The sequence below is a fragment of the Xenopus laevis genome, chromosome 1L (genome assembly GCF_017654675.1).
Source record: "Xenopus laevis strain J_2021 chromosome 1L, Xenopus_laevis_v10.1, whole genome shotgun sequence".
NCBI lineage: Eukaryota > Metazoa > Chordata > Amphibia > Anura > Pipidae > Xenopus > Xenopus laevis.
In genome coordinates, this window is record NC_054371.1 from 186,828,739 (window position 1) to 186,848,828 (window position 20,090).

A 20,090-nucleotide genomic window follows, 5' to 3' on the forward strand; every position below is an offset into this window, starting at 1 on the left:
TCCGGCGCACCCAAATTGGACTCCGACCCCCTCCAACAGCCTCCCCAACCCCCTTTCCGACCCCCCCAACACCTCCCGACCTCCCCTCCAACACAAATCCCCCCACCCCTCGGTCCTTGGAAAAAAATTGGCTCTTTTTTGGTCCCCAGGCCAAAAAATGGTTGGGGACCCCTGGCCTAGAAGATGTTTTAGAGCTCACTCTGTTAAAATCACCCGACATCATGTCTCTCTACATGCAGAATTTGTGCAAAAGGCCGTTATTTTGTTTGTACTGGAATTAGTTATTTGAGTAACCTCTAATTCATCTGCTAGGAAAAGGAGCCCCCCTATAAGATATATTTGATCTAACTGTCAATGAATATCTCCTGAATGAAGAGAGAATGAAGATAAACAGATGCTGAGAGAGGGATAGTGAAGATAAACTTGATTATTTCAGAAACTACAGAATATTTAATTGATTGTATTTGCAAAGTTTCTTATTTCAGTATGAGGAAGCTTATATTCAATTTTCATTATCACGATACTTCCCCTTTAAGTTTGCGACAACACGTACTGAAATGTAAAGAATAACCCACCAGCACAAGCCTTTTTTGTGACAGGCTGCCTCATCAGTTCCAACAAATGCATATTCAGAGTGACGATTCAGTCTGCTGAGAAGAGTTTCAAGCCAGGGCTTTTTTGTTTTTGTATTTATGACCTCCCTGTTCAGGTAACTTGCATGCCATGCTAAGAAATCCAAGCCTAGGTCCTTTACATGTGTAGCCTCTACAGAGAACTTATTTTTGTAGATCTATACATCATGCGTGTTCTTGTGGGCTGGAAGGGCTCTCTAGATGTGGTCAGGAAAACTGTCTTGTAGAGCGCACGAGTAAGATTCAGGTGATTAACACAGCACTTTATTGTTGGATCTGAAGTAACATTTATAATGGCATATTGGCCCTGCAAATGTCTTACAATAAAATAATTAAAAAATAATTCTTGCTTTTTGGTGCATCCGAGCTATAAATGCATGCGAGACTTGTGTGCATGTGACTTATTGGTTTCTTGACCAATGCAAAATCTGATCCACATAGTCAGCCGTCGTTTGTTGTGTGTGTCCATATGTATGCAATTGTCCAGCAGGGCTTCCATAAGGGATACCAATTATCATTATTCTCAGGCTTTACTTGCCTTTTAAAATGTCTTTCACTTCCTATATGCTCGAAATTATATTTCTGTTGTACAAACAGGGTTCAGATAGGGTTGAGCACATTACTGGCTAAACAAATTTGCACATGTAATGCCTTATAGACAGGTGGCACATGTCCATCAATTCCATTGGCAGAAAACTGCATCGGACATACCTCTTTCCACCTGTCAGCACTCCTAATGTTATTGAATAAAAAGTACCCCACCTGCCATTATTCTGTGATTCCAATATGGCACTTTACTGTTACTGGTTCCCTGCAAAAACCTGTGGTACCCCGAGGATTGCGGGTAGAAGTTCCGGCTGCAGGTATAGACTCGGGTCTGCGGGTCTTCTCAATATCGATTTTTACTCCTTTTTTATGATCACGGCTACTTCCGATGACGTCCCTTCCGGTTTACAATGACAGCACTTCCTGATTCTTGATCGTCAGCGGGTCCTGATTGCGGATAAGGTACTTGCAGGTCGGGTAGCGGGTCCAAGCGGGTAAGAATGCGGGTACGGGTTCCAAAAAATGGACACGCGCATGACTCTACACTCTATTTATAGACCCGTGCCCAACCCACCCATTTCTGATGTCACAAGAGGGGGCGGGGCAGGCGCACACCTATAAATAGAGCCTACTAGAGGTGGAAGCTGGCAGTGTAAGGCTGTGGGCGGGGAAAGTGGAAGAAAAAGCTCAAACCGAACCCACCCGCAACTCTGAATTCTCTTGGAGAATTCAGCCCAACCCTGCAGGTCTCGTCAGTATCGGGCCAGCCCTTACATCACTGCCCTACATGCTCTGTGCTCCATTAGAATGAAGTCTATATCACACATGGAGTTTTTTTCCCGCTGGCAGATGCTTGTTGTGGCCAGGGCTGTGGAGTCACTACATAAATTCTTAGTCTCCTCATTTTATAATATCTCCCAACGACTCCAAAAATTTTAATTGTATCAAAGTAATAAAAATATAATGTTCTGTTGCCCTGCACTGGTAAAACTGGTGTGTTTGCTTCAGTAACACAACTATAGTTTATATAAACAAGCTGCTGTGTAGCCATGGGGCAACTATTCAAAGCTCTAAAAAGGGAGAAAAGACACAGGTTAGATAACCAATAAAACACCATTGTATTGGACCGGGCTGATTTGTTTTGTGCTGTGTATCCTGTCTTTTCTCCTTTTTTCCAGCTTGAATAGCTGCCCCCATGGCTACACAGCAGCTTCTTTATATACATTATATTAGTGTTCCTGAAGCAAACACACCAGTGCCTGCTAACAGTATACAGTATGTTAATTACTTTAAACCCTTAAATTATTTGTCACTGCCAGAGCTCAAAAATATAAACCATATCCTTCGGTAATTCTAAAACAAAATCAAAGTAAGTACATAAGCCAAAAATAATTGGAAAACCTAAAACAAGCTCTATATTAATTGAACCTGGCGTAGAGCTGTAGAATAGCTGCTGCACACAATCCAAAATGAACTAAAGTTTTGTTCTTTGAAACAGAATTGTTTCTGCCAGATCCTCCTTCATAGAAGCTCTTAAATTGTCAGAGCTTGTATGTAAACATTGGGGGTCATTTATCAACACTGGGCAAATTTGCCCATGGGCAGTAACCCATGGCAACCAATCAGATTGCTGCATTCATTGTTCTACTTGCAGCTGGCTTTAAAAAGCTACTCACTGATTGGTTGCTATAGGTAACTGCCCATGGGCAAATTTGCCCAGTGTTAATAAATGAGCCCCAGTGTCTGTACATTTTTGACGACTGCAACCTCAGATACCCAATATTGCTCCCGACTCCACAGTTCTGCTTGTGGATAAAACACCAGTGCTGCAGATTTTTCTCCGAAAACACATCCTGAGACATTAACCTCAGTACAGACATAGCAACAGCAGGAAATCCGATTTGTGTACCTAGCAGCTAATAAAAGCATGTGCTGTCTGTCCAACCTGCAAAAAAAAAAAATGGATTTCCCAGACATAAAGTGGAAAATTCTCGTTTTATTTTGCATACTATACCAGTGTGCAAGTTCAAGCATGGCTTACCAGTGTAAACTGAAGGGGTTGGGAGTTATCTAGATCAGGGGTCCCCAACCGCCGAGCGAAGGACATACCTGAACTGGGCCGCCGAGTCCGCATTTCACGCGAACGCACTGAATTTGATGAGGACACACCGAATTTGACATGGACGCACCGAATATGACGCAGACGCACCGAATTTGACACGGATGCACCAAATTTGATGATGGCGCACCAGAATTTGACGATGCATGCACAAAATTTGACGCTGGCGGGCCTGAATTTGTTGCGGCACGCACAGTTGCCGCTCCCCTGGTCCTTCTGGCCTTACACTGGTCCCTGGGGCAAAAAAGGATGTGGACCGCGGATCTAGATTAAGGCAGGAAAGAAGAAGTCAGTAAAGAACTTCATCTAAAGTGCTCAGTGTGGCAGAGCATTAGAGTCTGGTGAAAAGAGCCCAGCTTTCACACACATTGGCAAATTCCCATACAGCAAATCTGCACAAAAACTCTTACTTCAAAATACTTTCTCAAAACAGCAGGAAATTAATTAAAGAATGAAATTGGTTATGGCTGTTGCTGTATAATATATTGTATAATATATTGACTGAAGTGACACATGGGGCAAATTTACTAAAGGGCGAAGTGACTAACGCTGGCGAAAATTCGCCAGCGTGAAGTCATTTTGCAACTTCGCAAATTTATTATCAGTCACCCTGGCAAAAATTCACCAGCGATGCTGATAGCCTAGCGCAACTTCGCACCCTAACGCTGGCGAAGGGGGTGAAAATACACAAATTTACTAACATTGGTCTTTTTCTGAACGTGACCTCCTTCGCCAGAGTTTACTTCGCCAGGTTAGAGCAGGCGAAGTACAATAGAGTAGATAGTAGTTTAAAAAAAAAAAAGTCCCAAAATAGTTGACATTTTTTCTAAGTCCCAAAAAACGCCAGTGTTTTTTGGGTGATAGGCTGAAAAAGATCAAATTTTTTTTTAGGGTGCCCACCTTCCCCCCCTACATTTGTGGCACCTTAACTATACTGTGGGCACATGTGTAGGGCATTAGAACACCTAAATAAACTTTTATTAAATTTCCCTGCGCTTGTGTAGTGTTCTGCATGCGCTGCTGCATACACATCCATTGAAATTCAAATTTAGCGCCGTATGCAAATTAGCCTTCGCTAGCGCAACTTCGGAGCGCTCATCGTAACTTCGCTAGCGCAACTTCGGAAACAATCTGTAACTTGTGTGGAACTTCGGATCTTCGTGAATTTGCGATGTCCTGACGAATCTACGGCTGGCGAAGTGCGGCGAAGACAACGCTGGCGGATCTACGGAGGTAAGTAAATTTGCCCCATGGGTTTTTACCACAACGATTCAAATGATTGCCTATGGGAACGTTTTTACTGTAATTACAGGAGATTAGTGGCCGTCAGAAGCTGGTGTAGCATTGCCCTAAAGCCTTTGGCAAGCACAGACCTTGTGTTGGAATATTCAGGTTATAGAAAGGATTGAACTAGGAAAAAAGCTGCACTTCAAAAAGAAATGGTGTTTTAGGTTTTTACGAATAGCTGACATTACTGAGTTTTTTTCTACACAGAGGGAGCCGCTCTGGGGCACTTTGGTGCTGTGTGGCTATGAAAAACCACAGTGCTTGAAGCAGGCACAGTAGCCTCATGTCCATGGGATTGGGAGCTCAAAATACTGCAGCCTTAAAAGTCCACATTTGATTGGATGATTTCTACTGTACTCCCTGGCTACCTGGGCATGGTCAGCTAAGGGTCCATTCTTGGCAGAACATCCGAGCAGATCAGTTCAGATTTGAAATTTCAGCTGCCGATTTGCCAAAAGAGGAGTGAATTCATTCAGAGGAGATATGGTTATTGCTCAGAAGTCTCCGTGCAAGCAAGTAGCTGAGACTAAAGGTTGCACCACACACATTCCTCTGTTCAATTGGCTTGACTTTGGACTTTGTTTAATTAAAAATAATTGTCTGGGTCATGTCTAACAGCAGTTCAACTTTTCAAAACCCATTGACACTTCCCACAACGTTCATCTTCATCATATCCAGGTCTGACAGCATGCAAATAGACTCCTGTCTCTTTAAAATACTTACTAACAGCTTCTAATTGCTGGGAAATGTTTTCTTAATTGTACTCAAAGCTTATTCCTGGTCCAGAGCAAATACCACTGCAGCAGAATATCCCAGAAACAAACTCATTCAGATCAAAACCTTAACATCGACTGTATTCTGGGCTCGTTCTTGACCCAAAGTAATAATGTAATGTACAGGTATAGGATCCTTTATCCGGAAACCCGTTACCCAGAAAGTTCCGAATTATGGAAAGGTTGTCTCCCATAGACTCCATTTTATCCATATGATCCAAATTTTTAAGAATGATTTCCTTCTCTGTAATGATAAAACCTTGTACTTGATCAAAACTAAGATATAATGAATCCTTATTGGAAGCAAAAAAAGCCTATTGGGTTTATTTAATGTTGAAATTATTTACTAGTAGACTTAGGGCACGAAGATCCAAATAATGCAAAGATCCATTATCCGGAAAAGTCCCAAGCATTCTGGATTACAGGTCCCATACCTGTAGTAGTATATATACATTACAGGACATTTCAAATTAAACTGCTCTCAAACTGCAAATGCAGCACCCCCCCCCCCAGGCATACTTCCTCCAGTATCCAAATTTCTTCTGGTCTTCTAGCATTAAATACCCTGTCATAGACTGAGAATTGTCTCTGCTAAAACACTCAAATCGCATCATATCCTAAAGATGCCTTTGAATGCAATGTTATTACATGATTTGAGAGTTTTTGCATTGTCCATGGCAGAGTATTTCCTGGCATCCAGTCGGGCGAGGCCAGGGACCCTATGTGAAAGCTGGAAAGAGTCAAATGAAAAGGGCAAATAATTAAAAGATAAAACATGATAAAGACCAATTGAAAAGTTGAATTAGCTATTCTATAACGTACTAAAAGTTAAAGGAACAGTAACACCAAAAAATTAAAGTGTCTTAAAGAAATAACAATTAGGAATGCACCGAATCCACTATTATGGATTCGGCCAAACCCCCGAATCCTTCGGGAAAGATTCGGCCGAATTCACGAATCCGAATCCTAATTTGCATATGCAAATTAGGGGTGGGAAGGGGAAAACATCTTTTACTTCCTTATTTTGTGACAAAAAGTCACTCAATTTCCCTCCCGACCCTAATTTGCATATGCAAATTAGGATTCAGTTCGGCCGGGCAGAAGGATTCGGGCGAATCCGAATCCTGGTAAAAAAGGCCGAATCCCGAACCGAATCCTGGATTCGGTGCATCCCTAATAACAATGTAATGTACTGTTGTCCTGCACTGGTAAAACTGCTGTGTTTGCTTCAGAAACTCTACTATTGTTGATATAAACAAGCTGCTGTGTGGCCATGGGGGCAGCCATTCAAGCACAGGATACACAGCAGATAACAAATAAGCTCTACAGACTACTAGTGTATACTACAGAGCGTATCTGTTATCTGCTGTGTATCTTGTGCCTTTTCCGCTTTGAATGGCTACACAGTAGCTTGTTTATATGAACTAAATTACGGTTGCTGAAGCAAATACACCAGTTTGACCAGCGCGGAGCAACACAAGATTATTATTTTGGATTTTAAATTTTCCCAGAATTTACATCCTTTTCACACTGTCCCCTGGGAAACATAAACTACTGCATATGTATATGGATATATTTAGTTATCCAGGCTTTGATACATAGTATTATATCTATATATACATATGTAACATAAAAATGAGTTTAGGAAGACCTGTCATTTATTCAACCCAAGTGGAGCTTATCCCACTTGTTACAGCACAACAACACTCATATATTTGGGGGCTTATATGTTTTTGCAGGGATTAAGAGACAACTAAGTATTAACCATTGTGATAACTAGGGATTTGTACCAGTTTATTCTGAGTAACAAATATGAGCCCCAGAATATTTAGCAAAATAATTTATTCATTCTTGTGCCTTTTTCAGTGAGTTTGTTGGATACCCCAGGAAAAGAAAAATATCCTCTGAATACAGCAATCATTTCTGTTCTACCCCATAACCTTAAATAATGTTTGTTTTTATGATAGCAATGGTTTCAAACACAAAGGGTAGAGGAGGCTCTGCATACAAACAATTAACACTGTTGAGGGAAACCAAGTTTTTTTTCAAAACACATCAGTTATTAGTGCTGCGCCAGCAGAATTCTGTACTGAAATACATTTTTGAAAAGAGCAGACAGATTTTTCTATATTTCATTTAGAAATTTGGCATGGGGCTAGACATGATGTACATTTCCCAGGTGCCAAGAGTCATGTGACTTGTGCTCTGATAAATGTCAATCACGTTTTACTGCAGCACTGCAAGTTGCAAGATATCCCCCCCTCTCTTCCCCCCAACAGCCCATCAGCAGCCTATCTACAGCACAATGGGCAGGTAATCACCTGGATTTGTTTGCATTGCTGAAAGGGCTCCCGAGCTCCACCTAGTGGTAGACCCCTGCTTTTTTCCTGCTTGTGTGCTATTCTAATGTCTACCACTAGGGGCTTGGGGCCAGAGTGCATGTAAAGTGGTGGGGCGGGCACTAGGACCATGCGGCCTAGGGTACCGCAAAGGGAAATCCAGACCTCAGTCAATGGGAGGTGTATGGTATTGACAGCCAGGGTCCGCTGGGGCCCACTTGGGCTGCTGTCCCAGGGCCCCCCTCCGCCCTCCCTCCCCCACCAACAAGGTTTGTGCCGTGACCTCCCGGAAAAGGGAGGTCGCGGCAGGAAGTAGCCTGCTGATCTTGGTGCAGATCTGGGCCGGCAGGGCCCACTGTTTTTTTCCCGGTGTCCCACCGGCCCAATCCGAGCCTTATTAATAATGTCTGGGGCTCTGCGGTTAGAAATCAATGGGGGGCTTTTATCAACACTGGGCAAATTTTCCCATGGGCAGTTACCCATGGCAACCAGTCAAATTGCTGCATTCATTGTTCTACTTGCAGCTGGCTTTGAAAAGCTGATTGGTTGCTATGGGTAACTGCCCATGGGCAAATTTGCCCAGTGTTGATAAATGAGCCCCGATGTGACTTACTTATATTTAATATACTATACTAAATACCAAACGTTTGTAATCCATGTGGAGAACCAATATTGCTTAGAAATTAGGACAAACAGGTCATTTGGTTTTACATTTCTATTGTGTCTATTGAGGCCCTGAACATTCTGACGGAATACATGTTCCTGAACACATAAGGTGAATTTCTGCCCCCATACATATACAAGAACCCCCAGGGTGAGACCTTAGCTTTAACTCAATTATACGGTACATGTTACAAATACAATCAGTGTGCTCACAAGCAGCAGATGGCTTCACGTGTAATTTTCTATTTTTGCTTAAAGCAGTTCTACATATTGCACATAACCCTTTCACTGCCGGAGCAGCAAAAAATCAAAATCAGTCAAAATGAATTATTCTATGGCAATGTGCAGTATTTCAGAGCTTTTGTGATACAGGTATGGGACCCATTCAAAAAATCATGTAAACATGAATTAAACCCAATAGGCTGGTTTTGCTTCCAATAAGGATTAATTATATCTTAATTGGCATCAACTACAAGTTAGTGTTTTTTATTACAGAGAAAAGGGAAATCATTTTTAAAAAATGTAATTATTTAATTATAATGGAGTTTATGGGAGATAGTCTTTCCATAATTTAGAGCTTTCTGGATAACAGGTTTATGGATACCTGTAGTAGGGTTTTCCCTATACCAGATAGTATACCAGTATAAATGTCTAAAGAACAGATAGTACTTATACAGTACATATGAATGTATACCTACCACACTGGCTATATAATGTATATGTATGTTCTATAATAAACATTAAGAACAACTTGTGTAGAAGGATACTGTTTAGCAAAGAAGCAATTCTGATGTTGCTGATGGAATGAGGTGGATGTACAATACTCAGCAAAGTCTTGGTTGTTTGGATGAATGATTAGTCTAAAGCTGACCATAGATGCACAGATTTGGTTGGGCAGTCTGGCTGATTTTGATTATAATGCCTGACCATTTGGGCATATCTGGCCGGAGCAGGTCTGGACTGAGAATTAAAATAGGCTCTGGCATTTCAGGTACACAGAGGCCCAATCAGCCCACACAGAGGCCCAACACAGCCGCTACCAGCCCACTAAATACTGACTTTCTATGGCACCTTATAGCAGCCCCTCTGGCATTTGCCAGAACCCACAGATTGCCAGTCTGGGCCTGGGCCGGAGGGTTGGTTTTGGTAGATCATCAGATGATCTGTCATGTTGAGAATTTCATCTGCTGATTTACAATGTTGGATGATAGACTGGCAGATGAGGAAGCTCTGCTGGAGTGACTGGGTGTCTGGGAGACTGGGTGTCTAACATAATAACCAGAACACTACTTCCTCCTTTCAGCTCTCTAACTCTGAGTTAGTCAGCGACTTTGAATCTGACCTGCATGCTAAGGTTAAATTGCAAACTCCCTAAACAGTTACAGTATGTCCCATGTGGCCCCCCTTAACGTCACTGACTAACTCAGAGTTAGAGAGATGCAAAGCAGGAAGTTCTGTCCTGTTATGTTACACATTCAGTCACTCCAGCCTTTGTACATTACATTTTTGGTTAACTAACTATATTAGAAGCATTTTAGACAGCCTATCTATTTACCCAGTTTTTATTTTTACACTGAAGTGTTCCTTTAAGGCAAAGTTGTTTTCCTTAGTTCAAGTCTTTGGTCCTTTTCCTAGTGTTGTCATTTTGTAGCTAAACCTCAGCTGGGCTTAGCATGTGTTGTGGATGACACAGGCCCAGGCATTCAAACTTACTCCACTGGCTTGTTGTCCTATTTTCTTCATGATTTTCCACTTATAAAATACTTGAACTAATAGATCTGCTCATTTGACATCAGCAGTGCGACATTCTGGCCAAGTATGTCTGGTTTGTCCCTCAGGCCAATGATTGAATCCTAATATGGGACTAAGTACCAATGGTCCTCACCCAACAGGATTTTACCACTTCATATCAGTCAATCAGATCAGTCAGTCAGTTGCTCCATTTACAGGCCAATAAACTCCCAACTGGGTCTGCAGGGCCAAGCCAGCAGCTTTTATGTTCCAGTGCATAACCCGTTTAACAAGTAAGATAGAACAAGAAAAAGATCATAAAGGCTCTGTTTGACCCATAATGTAGTTTGACCAGCTGCTGTTTGTTCAGCACTTGGACTGACCTACAATCTGGAGTTAACCAGCTACTACAAACAATGTACCGTCATTATTTGCTCAAACAAAAGAGAAAGAAGTTGCCAGTGCGAGTTCATTTAAATGTATTTTACAAAAATTGAGGCCAAAATATGTAAGCTCACGTGCCACGTCAAGGCAAATTCCTACTGTACACTACAAACACATGAAACCCTTAGCAACAATGTGCTTTATATGTGATAGAAAGGAGTGTTCAGGAGCTATAGGAGCATTTACATGCATTAAGCCCCCAGTAACAATGTGCATCATGTGCAACTGAGTGGTGAAACCTTTGCTCAGAAACTCTAGTGAGACCAGCATGGAAGCTTTTAAGTCCAAGATAATGAAGATACACCTGTGCCGGAAACCTTTTGATAAAGGCTGAATGTCAGTTAGAAGCAAAATTAAACTACAATATGTACATGAAACAAAGAAACCAGGGCCGAACTGGCCCAGTGGGACACCGGTAAAAAACCCAGTGGGCCCAGACTTGCTCCCATCTGATTGCAGCTCTAGCGCTCTCCCCCACCTCTCCCTGATCACAACCGCAAGGGAACAGGTACGTGCGAGGGAATGGGAGGGTTGCGGCACTGCGAGTAGGACTCCAGGACTGAGGCAGGGAGTATGTGGGGACCCTGAGCCAGCGGCACTCGGGCCTCCCAATCCGGCTCTGAAAGAAATAGATTGTGAGCTCTGTAGAAATGCTATAGACCAATTATCGAAGCAAACTGCCATGCCACCCCAACTTTTAAAACTGCATCACAGAAAAGCAGAACATCAACGTTCACAAACATTTCTAAAAACAAAACAGAGTAAAGTGCATGATTTTAAATGCAAGAAATGTGTTTTTGTATAGATGTTATATATTTAACAGTTTTTGTGTTTGTAACCATTTGAATTATTAGATGTGCTTTAGCATTCTGGAGCTCTTCTTTCTTCTTGTCATTGTGCTTAGTGGCTGAGCATTGCTGGCTGTGCGTTGGTTAAACAAGCATGGAAAGCACGTTTCATTCCAGTGAGCTCTTTCCAAGACTGTCAGGGGAACAAAATTACTATAATTGAGTGATCTCCTGTGTTTTAAGCATTTGAAAAGGGGAGCTTTCAAGCTTAAGTACACAGCGTGAGAAATGCACATCCTTTCCTGTTTTATATACATGAATTCCTAATCCTCAAGGGGAGCAACATTGTTACTTTTATTCAAAGTGTGAAAGATGTTGCTAAGGAACTGATTATGGAGTGTGATAGAATAGCTTTGCAGAAAACAACGAGAGAAATGAACCCAGCACGGCGTGCGGATCGGTCAAGCAAGGTGAAAAAGTTTTGGAAATAATGGCCAAGGTTCAATTTAGTGGGAAATTCCCGATTTTCTCAGAGATTTCAGTGGAGTTTTGTTTATGTGACAAACCATGCTATGGAGTTTTTCCCATGGAATAGAATCTGACCCAGTATCTGATTATCACCGGTGATAAAAGGTATTGTAGCTCTACAGTGACTGGCTTATTATGTTCTTCTTTTCTTTATCTTTTGACAGGGGCCAGGGGTCTAAGCAACCAAGTAGAAAATGCTGATGTTTTCTTCAGGTGTAGTGCTCACATTCCAGGGAGATGGGTTACAAGGACCAGAAAGGAAGTCATTCAAATTGTAGTGAATTTGTCAGGACTCACCCTGGTGGTCTAGTGGGCAGCGGGGTCCGCCGCGGCTCCTTCGGTGTGGACGCCCGCTGCGCTGCTCCTTTCCCCTCTGTGTTCTGGTCCTGGTTTATGTGCTGGCATGATGACATCATCACGCATGGTGCGAAATTCAAATAGTATAAAAAGGGAATCTAGATGTTAGCACACTCCCTGTTGTTAAGTTCAATTAGCTTGTTTCTGGGTGTTATATTCCTTGTGAATTCTATTGCTCTTTGGTGTTTTGACCCTTGCCTGCCTGATTGACTACTCTGACCTCTCCAATGCTGATTCTGCCTGTCTGTGACTATTCTGATCTCTCAAATCCTGACCCTTGCCTGCCTGGTTAACCCTGAACTCTCCAATATGACCTTTGTCTGTCCACCGACTATTCTACACCCTCTAATCCTAATACCAGCCTATTCTAATCTTCTTGTGCTGGCCCGGCCTGCCTGTTCCTGGTGGTTTTCTTCCTTCCAGTATCCTGGTGAGACAATCGTGCCCCTTTGCTTGTCCAGAGCCGTTAGCTTTGCTCCTCTCTCAAATAAGACCTGGTGGCATCCGATTAGCCGAGGGCTCCACCCGAGGTAAAAGGCGGCGGTTATAAGCATAAGTGAGAGCCGTGACCAGGGAGCTTAGCTTGGGTTCTGGATATAGGGTGCCGAATGTGACAGAATTATTTAGAACCCTCCTTGAATGCAGTCATGAAAATATGCCATTAAAATCGGGCCATAGAGCTGTCATACTCCTTGTGTAGAACAGCAACTCTATGACCATGGCACAGTCTAGAGTCCTGCAGTGGGTTGGGTACCAATGGCTTACTGGCGGGTTGTGGGTGAGGTTGCAGGTCTTTTTCTGTCCCCACCCACTCGTGGTATGCAGCAACCACACTTCCTGTTTAATGGAACAGGTGCAGTTGCAAATAAAGCAGTTGTGGGTAGGGTAGTGGCTGGATCCAAGTAGGTAAAAATATGGTTTGCAGGTCTCAGTGCAGGTTATGGGACGCAGGTCTGGGTCGGGTCCAGGTTTCAAAACTTGGTTCCATGCAGGACCCTAGTACAGTCACTTTAGGCTGGGCTTATAAAGAGATTTGCTTTACCAGTTCTAAGGAAGGTGGGAACCTGGCCGTCAGATGCTATCCCTGCTCTTCAGGACTGTTTTGAGTACACTCACTGGAACAAGTTAGAAGAGGCTGCGACTGTTGAGGATAGTACAAACTTGGAAGAGTGCACATCAACTGTGATGTGCTACATCACCAAGTGCATCGATGATGTCACTATCTCCAAGACCATCACTATACGTCCCAATCAGAAGCCGTGGTTGTCTGCTGAGGTACGTGAACTGCTCAGGTCTCAGAACCTTACCTTCAGATTAGGTGATAAAGCAGCCCTAAGAATGGCAAGGGCAAAACTGTCCCAGGCTATCAAGGCAGCCAAACGTGCATATAGTCGAAGGATAAATAAGCCAATTTCAAGACAACGGGAACACCAGGCGCACGTGGCAAGGCGTTCAGGCTATCACCAACTACAGGATGACAACACCAGCCTGTGGTGATGATGCCTCCCTTACAGACATGCTAAATAAATTCTACGACCGGTTCGATGCAATGAACAACACAAAGGTGTCGAAGACCATACCTCCACACAATGAACAGGTGCTATGTCTAACCAAGACTGATGTGAGGAACACTCAACCCCAAATTCCTTGGGGTACATCTGACGGAGAACCTCTCCTGGACCCTTAACACCAGCTCTATAGTGAAGAAGGCACAGCAGTGTCTCTACTTTCCACCATCTATCCTCACTACCTTTTACAGAGGGTCTATTGAAAGCATTTTATGCAGCTGCATCACTACCTGGTATGGAAACTGCTCTGTATTGGATCGCAAGATCCTGCAGCAGGTGGTGAGGACAGCGGAAAAGATCATTGGGGTCTCGCTTCCCGACATTATGGGTATTTACCACACTCGCTGTCTCCAGTAGGCTACCAGCATTGTCAGGGATAGCTCCCACCCTGCACATGATCTCTTTACCCTCCTGCCATCCGGTAAAAGATACCACAGTATTCAGGCGCTGACTTCCAGAATGCGCAACAGTTTATTTCCACAAGCCATAAGGATTGAACTGAATACATTCATAAGGAACTGAATAAAATTTCTGAAATACTTACATAAATACAATACATAAATGTATGGCCACCTTGTACGTCTACCTTGCCCAGCGGGACCGTGTACCTGTTAGGGTTGTTCACTTCAAAAACACACACTTGATGTACCCAGTATAATCTTATGTATAGCACCATGGGTTCTGGAGGAACGTTATTTAGTTTCCACTATGTACTGTATTACTGTATATGGCTGAAATGACAATAAAATCCACTTGACTTGACTTGGCTTGCCTTTCAGATTTACAGCAATGAAGCAAGGCATTACAAGGGATGGAAGGGATGAAAAACGCTTTGAACCTTGGGCCACTACAATGCAGCTACTGAACAAATGTTTGTGTTGCTGCTAATTAGCAGCCACAACCTTTAGAGCACAGAGGAATGTTCTATAGTGAGGAAACTTCACCACGGTCTATAAATACTTTCATTTAAAGAGCATTTAGCCACAGTGTTGCCTTGCAAGCATTATTCTTTGAGCTGTGTTTAATCATAGGATATTAGGCAGCAATTATAGGGCAGTTGTGCTTGTTAGATAGTATTACTCTTTGCTATCAGTTAACACAAGTGTTTGGCTGACTCCCGATGGGATGGGCAACACAAGATAATACTGTAAATATTGTTCGTACAGTAACTTTTTTTATTCAGCTGGTTGCATTGTATGTAAGGATTCTGCTCTGGGATCTCAGCTTTGTAATGTGATGCCTTTTAACAACCCACTAGAGCAATATAAATTGTCTAGATTGGGGGCCCACAAACCTTTTTACCTGCGAGCAACATTCAGATGTAAAAAGAGTTGGGGAGCAACGCAATCATAAAAAATGTTCTTGGGTGGGACAAATAAGTGCTGTGATTGGCTACTTGGTAGCCCCTATGGGTATTGGCAACCTACAGAAGGCTGGCAGTACACCTGGTTTTTATGCAACCAAAACTTGCCAAGCCTGGAGTTGAAAACTAATCACCTGCTTTGAGGCCACTGGGAGCAACATCCAAGTGGTTGGTGAGCAGGTTTGGACTGAGAATCAGAATAGGTCCTGACACACAGAGGCAGGCCCGGATTTGTGGAAAGGCCACCTAGGCCTGGGCCTAGGGCGGCAGGATTTTAGGGGGGGGCGGCATGTTGCCCACATTGTTTCAAAAACACTGGGGATGCGCTGGAGATACAATCATTTTTTAAATTTCTCCATTGATGATGAAAGTTTGCATGAATTAAGGGTAGGGGAGAGGGGCAAGAAACGGCAGTGGGCCTAGGGGTGCCCTCTATGTAAATCTGGCCCTGCACAGAAGTAAACAGAGGCCCAAACAGCCCCCACCTACCCAAAAAATAGTCACTGTCTATGGCATCTTACAACAGCCCCATTTGCCAGAACCCATAGGTTGCCAGTCATGTTACTCACGAGCCACTGGTTGGGGAACACTGATCTACATTATCCTAGTTGGATAGTTTGCTCCCCTTTTTTGGTGTCTGGAAGCAGCTCAGGTCTACCTCTAATGTGTAAAAGGAAAGAAACTCTGTTTAATCAAAGGCAACTTGGATAGTATCTCATAGGCTTTGTGTATAATGTTTGCTGTGAGTAAGTGAATCCACACGGAAAGTAGTTTCTAGAGCTGAGACAGAGTCCCACTGCAGAGCCGGTGACATTCTTTCCATGGATTTCCTTAGAGTGGGCACATATGCTTTGTTGCCATTACAAAAAAGTTATACTTATATGCAGGGAATGAATGTTCTGGTACAGGGTTAGTTGTACTCTTAGTCGAGATTCTATTTAAGGGAAAATAAATTTCAGACAAGCACAATTTTTTTCAGTTAAAGTTCATCACCCAGTTGTTATAGGTTTGATGTCATCAGAATTCCATGCAATTCCATTTACAAATACTTGATGTGTCTAAGTGATTCCATACACCGTGATCGGCAGCGCAGATAGTCTTGTAAAATTCAGAATGAAGTGTTTGTAAGGAGCCACAGAGTCATTTATAACTTCAAACAGAGAGTTTATCACAATGACAGCAAATACCCAGGAGGAGTACAGGTATGGGACCTGTTATCCAAAATTCTCAGGACCTGGGGTTTTCCGGATAACAGATCTTTCTGTAATTTGGTTTTTCATACCTTAAGTCTACTACATAATAATTTAAAGATTAATCAAACTCAACAGGATTGCCTTCAATAAGGATTAATTATACTTATTTGGGATAAAGTATGAAGCACTGTTACAGAGAAACAGGAAATCATTTTTAAAAATGTGAATTATTTGGATAAAATGGAGTCTATTGGAGGCAGCCTTCCTGTAATTTGGAACTTTCTGGATAACGGGTTTCCGGATAACAGATTTCATACCTGTATATGTACTTCTGCAAGTGAGAAGTCTTAAAATATTCCTTTCCCTATATAATAATACCCTAGGAAAGCAAACTCGCATATCTCCATACCTCCCAACCTATTGGAAGTAGAAAGTTTGAAAATATTTCTGTGGTTTTTATGTTTTACAGTTTCGCTAATGAAGGTGAATTGCCCTTCAAGTCACAGTTTTCCCAAGAGACCTGCTTATCTTAAACTGTTACAATTGTTTCTTTGCTTATCGTAAATTGTTACAAAAGCACCTGCCACATATTCTGGGCTCTCTGCCAAATGGTTTCAGAAACTTTGTATCTTTTTCTAGCTGTTAAGTGCAGGAGATCAAAGAGAAAGTCGGGCCATTTCAGTAACAATCCGGGACTGTGGGTTAATCTGTCAAAATCGGGACTGTCCCACACAAAATGGGACAGTTGGGAGGTATGTTTTTCCAATGGAGCACTAGGTGCAGAGTGTGACCAGGCCCCAGGAGGAAGTACTCGCAGAATTAACACTGAACCACATTTTTGCTCAGTCTGGGCATGTTAATAGCTGCTCTGGGTTACAGTGTCCATAGGTGCAGCAGATCATGATTTGGAATGGAAGGCAGCAAGGACTGAGTGCAGCAGAGTACAACTATATGGAAGTGCAAGAAGCATGTTGTGATGCAAGTACCTTTAATGGGAAAACATGTTTTTTTCAAAACGCATCAGTTAATAGTGCTGCTCCAGCAGAATTCTGCACTGAAATCCATTTCTCAAAAGAGCAAACAGATTTTGAATTTAATTTTGAATTCTGATATAGAGCTAGACATATTGTGAGTTTCCCAGCTACCCCCAGTCATGTGACTTGTGCTTTTATTAAACGTCAGTCACTCTTTACTGCTGTACTGCAACTTGGAACCCCCTCCCCTTCCCCCAGCAGCCTAACAACATAACAATGGGAAAGTAACCAGATAACAGCTCCCTAAAACAAGATAACAGCTGCCTGGTCTAAGAACAGCACTCAGTAGTAAAATCCAGGTCCCACTGTGACACATTCAGTTACATTGAGTAGGAGAAACAACAGCCTGCCAGAAAGCAGTTCCATCCTAAAGTGCTGGTCCTTTCTGAAAGCACATGACCAGGCAAAATGACCTGAGATGGCTGCCTACACACCAATATTACAACTAAAAAAAATACACTTGCTGGTTCACAAATTAAATTTTATATTGTAGAGTGAATTTTTTGCAATGTAAACAGTGTCATTTAGAAAATAAAAACTACACCATAAAAATCATGACAGAATCCCTTTAATGAAGGTGCAACTCCCTGCAGGGAAAAGAGCAAGTTGCCCACTTGCGGACCTCACAAGCCCTAACAAGTGATTGGATGATACAGGTCACTAGGCATTTAGTATCACCCTCTTCTACTACTGTTTCCATCACATGTGGCTTATAACCTGGGAGTGCAGCACTTTGAATAACAGAATGCATAATGTTGTGAGAAAGCACCTTGGAGTTCCATGACCTGAATACAACACTCTTCTCACAGCCCCTGATAATATTACCTACTACTATTTTCTGTGCCTGGGAGAACATTTGGCAGGCAGAGAATATGGCTGTTCTTTTGTACAATGGAGGAAATGGTCCGGCTCCTGTCAGGCTGTCCCAGTGGCAGGTGTTATGAGCTTGTCTTACAACTCACACTGTGTTCTCCATTAGCTGGCACAGATGTCAGGGACGGCCGTGTTACAGTTGTACTATCAGTATCCTCATCCTACAGATCACATCCTATTTATAAATGTGCCTTACCTGAATTTTTCTAGGAAAAGAAATAACACTGTTTTCTAACATAATGTTTTGTTTTGTCTGGAGCTAGAACTTTTGAGGACATTTTGCCAAAATATTCCTTGATAAACTCTGGGAAAAGAAAAAAAGAGGTAAAAAAAAAACACGTGGAAAATGTGTTATTCACACTTTTTTACCTTTAGTAAATCTAACCCTAAAATAGTGGTTCATGAGTGATTTCAGACTTTTACCAATCATTTTTTTCAGCCCCAAATCTCCTCCTGCCCCTGACTTTTTAAATACATGTATATTGGAAAGTTGCTTAGAATAATGTTTTCTTTTATTAGGCAATTTTTATTTTGGGGTTGACTTGCCCTTTAAGCAGTGGGCAGTTACTGAAGACTCACCTCTGCTCAGTAGGAAGGGTATTACGATATACTTGCCAGCTTTCCCATTATTGGGGCGGATGAGCTTTCTTAATAGGGATTCATTTGTCAGTTTAAGTATGGGATCTATTATCTGGAACCCCGTTATCAAGGAAGCTACACATTACAGGAAGGCCACCTTCCATAGACTCGATTTTAATGAAATATTTCAAATTTTTAAAAATGATTTCCTTTTTTTTTATAATGAGAATTCTGTACCTTGTACTTTATCCCAACTAAGATATAATTAAACTTTATTGGAAGCAACACAATCCTATTGTAAGTTTGGAGATCCAGATTACAAAAATCTCCCCAGGTACCAAGCATCCAGGATAACAGGTCCCATGCATGTATAATACATTTCGGTAAATGACTTTAATCGGCATGGTACTGTTGGGAAGGCAGGGTTTTTCAGGTTAGAGTGATACATCTACTTGTCTGTAATAGTGCCTTTGTTACTAGACATACATAAAGCTTTGGTACAACATGCTTAACCCTAATATTTAATATACAAATTCGGGGTTTGGACAAATGTGGTTCTGCAACCAGAGAGTGGTGGTCTACCACCCCCACCCAGTATATGTGGATCTCAGAGCAAGACTATTAGCATGTACAGTGTCGGACCTGGACATCAGGGGCCGGCCCAAAAACCTTAGACCAGGGACCCACTCTCAGTACTATTTTTCTTCTTCTCCTCACTCAATCTCTATTCTCCTAGTCTCTTTTCTTTACATACTATACTCTATTTGTCCAACTATTTAGCCTCTTTGTTCTCATAAAAATAGAGAATGGCCATGAAATAGGCCAAATGTATAGCAGCATGAGGGGCCATTGACACCTGGGCCCACCGGGACTTTTCCTGGTTCCTGGGGGCCAGTCCGACACTGATCATGCAATAAATGTGCCCTGGGCTGTGCAGCAATAGAGGCAAAAAGGTGATCTATTAGGAAACACTTTGTTTTGCTGCTATAGTGAGTCTGTGTGTAATGCAGAGTTGCAGACATGTGAGATATGGAAATACTTCTTTCCATTGAACATCTGTTATAATGTCCAGATCAGCTTCCCAAACATCTCTACTTTTCATGTGAATATTTGCACACTATGATTTCATTACAGATGTATAGTAACATAGTAACATAGTAAGTTAGGTTGAAAAAAGACACACGGCCATCAAGTTAAACCTTTTAACTTTTTTTAACCTGCCTAACTGCCAGTTGATCCAGAGGAAGGACAAAAAACCCATCTGAAGCCTCTC